The sequence below is a fragment of the Orycteropus afer genome, unplaced genomic scaffold (genome assembly GCF_000298275.1).
Source record: "Orycteropus afer afer isolate SDZICR_OR568_19922 unplaced genomic scaffold, OryAfe1.0 scaffold00309, whole genome shotgun sequence".
Taxonomy (NCBI): Eukaryota; Metazoa; Chordata; class Mammalia; order Tubulidentata; family Orycteropodidae; genus Orycteropus; species Orycteropus afer.
Window position 1 is genome coordinate 2,345,935 of NW_006921896.1, and position 8,108 is coordinate 2,354,042.

Sequence of the window (8,108 nt, forward strand, 5' to 3'; positions counted from 1 at the left end):
TTATATAAATAAATATAACAAATCATTTGCCTTTTCAACATTTTTCACATATTCAATTCATTGACATTAGTTATATTTATCATGTTTCTAAATTTCCCTATCCCCTTTAGCAGAAGCCCAGTGTCCCCTAAGCAGTGAGTCCACCTTTTCCCATCCCTTCCTCCTTCTCCTGGTAATTTTGGTCTCTGTACATTTGCCTATTCTAGATATTTCATAAAAGGAGAATCCTGTAATATTTGTCCTTTTGTACTAACTTATTTCATTCAATATAATCTTTTTAAGGTTCATCCATGTTGTAGCATATAAGGATAATTTTAAAAAAACAACACTAATCTACATGTCATTGTACTATTAAAACCTTTCAAAGGCTTCCTATTGCCCTTACGATAAATTCCAAACCTGCTTAACAAGCATCACAAACTCTTGTATGATCTGACCCTTTCCAGATCTAGCAGCCTCTTTGCACTTTCAGTTTAATCTTTAGCTATAACTAAAACTCGAACCCTAGAGTTGATTCCAACTCACAGCAACTCCGTAGGACAGAGTAGAACTGTCCCAAAAGTCTCCAATGCTGCAATCTTTACAGAAGCAGACTGCCACGTCTTTCTCTCGTGAAGCAGCTGGTGGGTTTAAAATGCCAGTCTTTCAGTTAGTAGCTGAGTGCTTAACCACTGCATTCACTAGGGCTCCTTCTTTAGCCAAAAAACAACCAAACTAACAGCCATTGAGTCTATTCAACTTATAGCAACCCTTCCTTGGGTTTCTGAAGCAGTATCTCTAGGGAAGTAGGTTGCCCAGTCTTCCTTCCGAGGAGTGGCTGGTGGGTTTGAACCGCCAGCCTTCTGGTTAGCAGTCAAATGCTTTAGGCACTACACCACCAGACTCCCTCTTTGGCCATACTGATGTTCAATTCATCACCTTACTGTCTCCCTTTTGCAGTGAGCAGTACCATGTAGTACTTCCTTTTTACCTGACAACTTTTATCATCCATCAAATCTCAGAATGAACATTATGTCTGCAAGGTCTGTCTCCTCCACTACCTGATGAATTTTCTGATGGCAGAAGCTGTATCATCATATTCCACATATCTAATATACTACCTGGCTTGAAGTAGAATTGCAATAAACACCTTCAATGAAGGTGTTTAGGAACAAGTGATTATGCCAATGAACCCCCAGGACAGGACCAGCAATAACAATCTCTGGGTTGACTCTAATTCTGAAAGATAATGTGCCTGTTCTGGTTACCTAGTGCCACTCTGACAAGAATATACCACAAATGGGATGGCCTTAACAAACAGGAGTTTATTCTTTTACAGTTTGGAGGCTTTAAGTCCAAGTTCAAAGTGCCAGGCTCTAGGGGCTGGGTGAAAGCCCCTCAACCTTGGGGTCCACCTCTGCCTCCTGCTCCTGGCCCACTGGAGCTAGAGGCATTTCTTCACTCAGACAGCTGCTGGCTGCTGAGGCTGAGAAGCCCCAAGGTTGACAAGTAAAAAGGCAGAGTCCTGATATTACCAAATCAGACAACAGGCCATTGACTTAAGTCCATTGTAAGTCCCAAGGTCGGCACAGCACAGCAGGCTGCTGAGCAACGACACGGGTACATGCAGGATCCAAGCGTGCCACAGGCTAGAGACCATTCCCAAGGCTTCTCCTTATATACAGGAAGCAGACCACATCCCAAAGGCAGCTACTCAGCTACTTGTAGTAGATCCCACCATGGACTTGATTTCCAATCTCCTCATGGGGAATAACTACCACCAGCTGCCCAGCTACTCAACGAGGCCCAGCCAAGTTGACACCCAAACATAACTACCACAGTGCCTCACCAAGGCATTCACCACATTAGATTCCCTACATCCCACAATCTACAGTATAGGAAATGGAATATCGTCAGTGAAAGCCTATACTATTAAGTGACCAGAACATCACAATAGCTTCTGTTCTAAAGCTTCACATGCTTTGTGAAGCAGAGATCCAGGATGGTTTAGTTTACAGGGCTGCCCTAACATTGGCTAAATAAATAAATAGTTTCACATACGTTTGTTCTATTCTGGAAAATCAAAAGCTCTACTTACATAGACAACTTGCCTGAGAGTGTATTTAATGAACCTTTAAAATCTGGCCTCTTTATCTCATGCTCCAAGAAGCTCAATACTGTTGAGTTGGGTCTGCCTCATAGTGACCCCTTCTCGGGTTTTCGAGGCAGTATCACTACACAAGTAGATTGCCCAACCTTCCTCCTTAGGAGTGGCTGATGTGTTTGAACCACCAACCTTCTGATTAGCAGTCAAATGCCTTAGGCACTACACCATCAGAGGTCTTCATCTCATAGGCTCCCATACATTCAGTTAAAACATAAATTTATATAAAGAAGGAAGCACTGAATCTGGATATATACAGCAAAAAAACAAAAAACCCAATTTATTCTTGTACACCTGTGTTTATTACAGCACTGTTCACAATAGTGAATAAAGCAAATGGGAGAAATGATGAAGTGAAAGAGCTGAACAGAAGATTTCAAAGAGCAGCTCGAGAAGACAAAGTCAATTATTATAATGAAATGTACAAAGACCTGGAGTTAGAAAATCAAAAGGAAAGAACATGTGTGGCTTTTCTCAAGCTGAAAGAACTGAAGAAAAAAGTCAAGCTTTGAGTTGCAATATTGAAAGATTCTGTGGGCAAAATATTATGATGCAAGAGGCACCCAAAGAAGATGGAAGAACTACACAGAGTCACTATACCAAAAATAATTGATTGAAGTTCAACCATTTCAGGAAGTAGCATATAATCAACAACCAATGGTACTGAAGGAAGGAATTGGCAAAAAACCAAGGCTCCAGGAATTGAAAGAATATCCATTGGGATGTTTCAACAAATGGATGCAGTATGTGAGGTGGTCAGGTGTTTATGCGAAGAAATTAGGATGAGAGCTACCTGACCAACTGACTAGAAGAGATCCATATTTGTGCCCATTCCAAAGAAAGGTGATCCAACAGAATACAGGTATTCCTGAACAGTATCATTTATGTTACACGCAAGTAAAATTTTGCTGGATTCAAAAACTATTGCAGCAGTATACCGACAGAGAACTTCCAGAAATGAAAGCCAGATATAGAAGAGGATATGGAACAAAGGATATCATTGCCGAAATCATACAGATCTTGACTGAAAGCAAAGAGTATCAGAAGGAAGTTTACCTGTGTTTTATTGACTATGCAAAGGCATTTGACTGTGTGGACCATAAAAATTATAGTTAACATTGTGAAGAGAGGAATTCCAGAACATTTAATTGTGCTCATGAGAAACCTGTATATAGACAAAGAAGCAGTCATTCGAATAAAACAATACTGCATGGTTTAAAATCAGGAAGGGTGTGCATCAGGGTTGTATCCTTTCACCATACTGTATGCTGAGCAAATAATCTGTGAAGATGGACTATTTGAAGAAGAATGTGGCATCAGGATTGGACGATGATTAATTACCAACCTGCAGTATACAGATGACACAACCTTGCTTGCTGAAAGTGAAGAAGAATTGAAGCACTTACTGATGAAGATCAAAAACTATAGCCTTCAGTATGTATTACACCTCAACATAAGAAAACAATAATTCTCACAACTGGACTAATAAGCAACATCATGATAAACAGAGGAAAGATTGTAGTTGTCAAGGATTTCATTTTACTTGATCCACAATCAACACGTATGGAAGCAGCAGGCAAGAAATCAAACAATGTATTGCTTTGGGCAAATCTGGTGCAAAAGACCTCTTTAAAGAGATAAGGAGCAGAGTTCTGGTAAGATGGAGGAATAGACAGAAAAACTGCACAGACCCTCTTCAACAAAGAAAAGGGGAACCAATTAACTCAGACACAGAAGATAATCCTGGACCCCTGAGCCTTGAAGGGAAGAATATAGAAGTGGACTAAACTCCAACTAGCAGAAGAATTTGCATGAAAATACCAAAAAAGGAGACATACGGAGCTGTGGTCTGGCAGCGATCCAGAGCGATCCTGATGGCACAGACAGCTCAGAGATTGCCAAGTGGTGGTAGGACATAAGAATAAACCTAAAAATCAGCCCTGCTAGGCAGGGACTACACGGAGGACTGCTCTGGTGGCTGGGAAATAAAAGGTGAAGCAGCAGCGAAGAGGAAGGCAGGCTGAGCTGTGGACTTTTGCCTGTTTGGAGGGTGCAGCCATTTTGAATGTTTACAACCAGCTTGACCATTTTGGATATTTAAAGCAACAGCATTCTCCCAGATTCCAGGGGCTTAAGAACAGGTTCCACTTGCCTGTAACCCCAAAGGCATCCCAGACCTGGATGGCTGGAAAGGTGTGACATTACCTTTGTGACTCTTATACCCTACACCTGCTTGGTGAATGGAGGTGTGGCTATCCCCCACTCCCACCCACCTTCTGGGCCTGCAGGAACTCCATCCCATTCTGTGTGCTCAGACAGAACCTGGGTGCCTGGGCCTGCCCTCCCCCAATTTTTTTCTTTTTTTCTCTTTCTTTTTTTTTGGGTTGCTTGTTTTTATCTGTTTTAAAACTACTATTATTATTACTACTTTTGTCATTTTTACTATTATTTTTTATTCTCCCAGGTCCTAATTTTCAGATTCTTTTTCCTGTTCCTGGTTGCGTTTTTTTTCTCTTGTCATTAACCCCGTTCCTTGTCTTTCTTTTTGCATTTTTCCCATTTTTTTCTTAATTATTCTCCTTCTCTGCCTTTTTTCTCTTATTTCCCTATTCCCATATATTGCACATTTTCTTGTTCTTTTTTCCTTTCTTTCTTTTTTGGTTATTGTTCCTGTGTGATTGCATGGTGTATTTTTTGTCCATGTGCTTTTAGTTTTCTGATGGTTATTCCATTGTAATTTTTGTCTAACTGAGTGGGAAACAGCAACAGTCCCCAAAAGACACAACTACACCCACACTTCCTGCAAATTCACTTACTGAGTAAGAGCCACCACCTCCTTCTCCACCAATGGGCCAACATAAAAAACCACCAAGAAAAGCCTGAATCATCCTTGGCTGATCTTCACAAACAGTTAACAGAGATCTAAATACAACAACACCATGATGCCTCAGAGACAACAGACCATCACAGTCCACACAAAGAAGCAGGATAAAGTGCTAGAAACAAGGGAGCAGGATATAGACCCAGAACACATGCCTGAGGAAGAAGCAGCATTGATAAGGATTTCAAAAGAATTATCTTTAGGTATCTTCAAAGGATTGAGAGATAGACCACGGAAAACACAGAAAAAACCCTAGAGGAATTTTGGAGGAAAATACAGGAACAAAATGACAAAATAAGTGAAAAATAATAAATGATTCTAAATCTACAGATAGAAATCCAGAAGATTAATACTAAATTGTCAGAAATAGATATCACACTGGAAGGGCAAAGGAATGGAATGGATGTAATGGAAGACAGAATTAATGAAATTGAAGACAAATACCTGAATACTTCTTTGGAAAGGGAACAATCAGGAAAAAAAATATCTAAACAAAATGAAGAATGCCTAAGGTTCATGTGGGACACCATCAAAGGGAATAACCTACATGTCATTGGAATTCCAGAACAGGAAGAGAAAAATAAAACCACTGAGAAAATTGTCCATGATTTTCTGGAGGAGAACTTCCCTGATATGAAGAAAGAGGAGAATATATTCATTCAGGAAGTCCAATGAACCCCAAACAGGATAGACCCCAAAAGAAAATCACCAAGGCATATCATCATCAAACTAATCAAAACCAAAGACAGCATGGGAAAAACAAAAAATTACTTACAAGGGACAACCAGTAAGAATAAGCTTTGATTTCCCAGCAGAAAACATATAAGCAAGAAGGCAATAGGATGGTATATATAAAACTCTCAAAGAGAAAAATTTTCAACCAAGAATTATATACCTGGCAAAATTGTCCCTCAAATATGATGGTGAAATTAGGAGATTTCCAGATAAGCAGAAACTAAGGGAATTTGTTAAAACCAGACCAACTTTACAAGCGACGCTGAAGGAAGTCCTTTGAACAGAGGACCAAATATACCAAATAACAACCAACCATTAATACACAAGATGACATAACCCAGAAACCACAGCTATGGACATATCCAAAGTAAAATGAGCTTACAAGATTCTAAACAGGGAACCAGAGACTTCAATTGGCAAGTGAAGACAACTACAAACAAAAAGAGGGAAAATACTGTGTCATTACAAAACTTCTAAATGGTGAGGAAGTTGAGACTTGCAAGATACAGAATGGACTGTTTTAAACTCAGGGAGAAAATTATAAATTATAGGGAAACCTCAAAGAAAAATGATAAACCTTCATATCACAATAAAAAAAGAGGACAAGCACAAATATTCAGCAAATACTAAAACAGCAACAAAGGAAATGATAACATGATTCATAAACACAATGAGCTCAGCACAAAAATTAATAGGGCACAAAGAAACCAAGGACACCATGAAAAAAACATAAAAAATGACAGCAAACAATTCATACTTGTCAATAATTACCCTGAATGTTAATGGATAAAATGCACCATTCAAGAGACGGAGAGTTTTGGATTGGGTAAGAAAACAAATCCCTTAAATATGCTGCCTACAAGAGACACACCTTAGTGACAAAGACAAAAATAGTCTAAAAATCAAAGGTTGGAAAAAGATATATCAAGCAAATGGCAACCGTAAGAGAGCAGTGGCAGTATTAATTTCAGATCAAATAGACTTTAAGATAAAAACAACCATACAAGACAAAGAAGGACATTATATAATGATTAAAGGAGCAATTGAACATGAAGATATAACCAAAATAAATATCTATGGACCCAATGAAAGAGCTCCAAAATACATAAATCAGACTTTAAATGAGTTGAAAAGTCAAACAGATGACTCCACAGTCATAGTGGGAAACTTTAATACAACAATGAAAAATAGAAGAACAGGAAAGAAACTCAACAAAGATGCAGAAGAGCTAAAAATACAATCCACCAACTTGGCCTTATAGACATCTACAGAGCACTTCACCCAACAACAGCACAATATACATTCTTTTCCAGTGCACATGGACCATTTTCCATGACAGACCATGTGTTAGGCCATAAAGCAAGTCTTACTAAATTTAAAAATATTGAAATACTGCAAAGCATCTTCTCAGATCATAATGCTATAAAATTAGAAATCAAGAGTAGGAAGATCAACAGAAAAAGAGTAAACACATGGAAACTGAACAACACCCTACTTGAGAAAGACTGAGTATGAGAAGAAATAAAAATTGAAATTCAGAAGTTCCTTGAGTCAAATGAGAATAAAAACATAACATACCCAAATCTTAGGGACACAGCAAATGCAGTGATCAGAGGCCAATTTATAGCAATAAATGCACACATCAATTAAGAAGAAAGAGCCAAAATCAACACTTTAAACCAACATCTCCAACAATTAGAGAAAGAACAGCAAGAAAAGGGAATAATCAAGATTCAAGCAGAAATCAATGAAATAGAAAATAGAAGAGCAATAGAAAAAACCAACAAGACCAGAAGTTGGTTTTTGAAAAGATCAATAAAACTGACAAACCACTGTAAAATTTAATAAAGGAAAAGAGGGAGAGAATTCAAATAACACGAATAAGAAATGAAATGGGTGACATCACAACAGAACCAACTGAAATAAAAATGATATCAGGATACTATGAAGAACTGTGCTCCAACAAATTTGAAAATCTGGAAGAAATAGACAGATTTCTAGAAACACACCACTTACCTAAACTAACACAGACTGATGTGAAAAGTTGAACAAGTCCATCACAAAAGAAGAAATTGAACAGGTCATCAAAAAATTACCAAGCAAAAATAGTCCTGGCCCAGACAGTTTCACTGGAGAATTCTACCAAACATTCAGAGAAGAACTGATACTAATCCTACTCAAACTATTCCAAAACATAGGATGGAATCCTCCCTAACTAATTTTTTATGAAGCACGCATAACCTTGATACCAAAGCCAGCCAAAGACATCTCTCAAAAGGAAAACTACAGACCAACATCCCTCATGAATATAGATGCAAAAATCTTCAACAAAATCCTAGCCAATAGACT

General features: G+C 38.4%; 1 protein-coding gene across 1 annotated transcript in view; it reads right to left on the minus strand.

The window, feature by feature from the left end:
- Positions 1 to 8,108, minus strand: part of HERC6 (HECT and RLD domain containing E3 ubiquitin protein ligase family member 6) — a 98,405-nt gene that overhangs the window by 8,090 nt on the left and 82,207 nt on the right. The gene's annotated exons all lie outside the window — the stretch shown is intronic.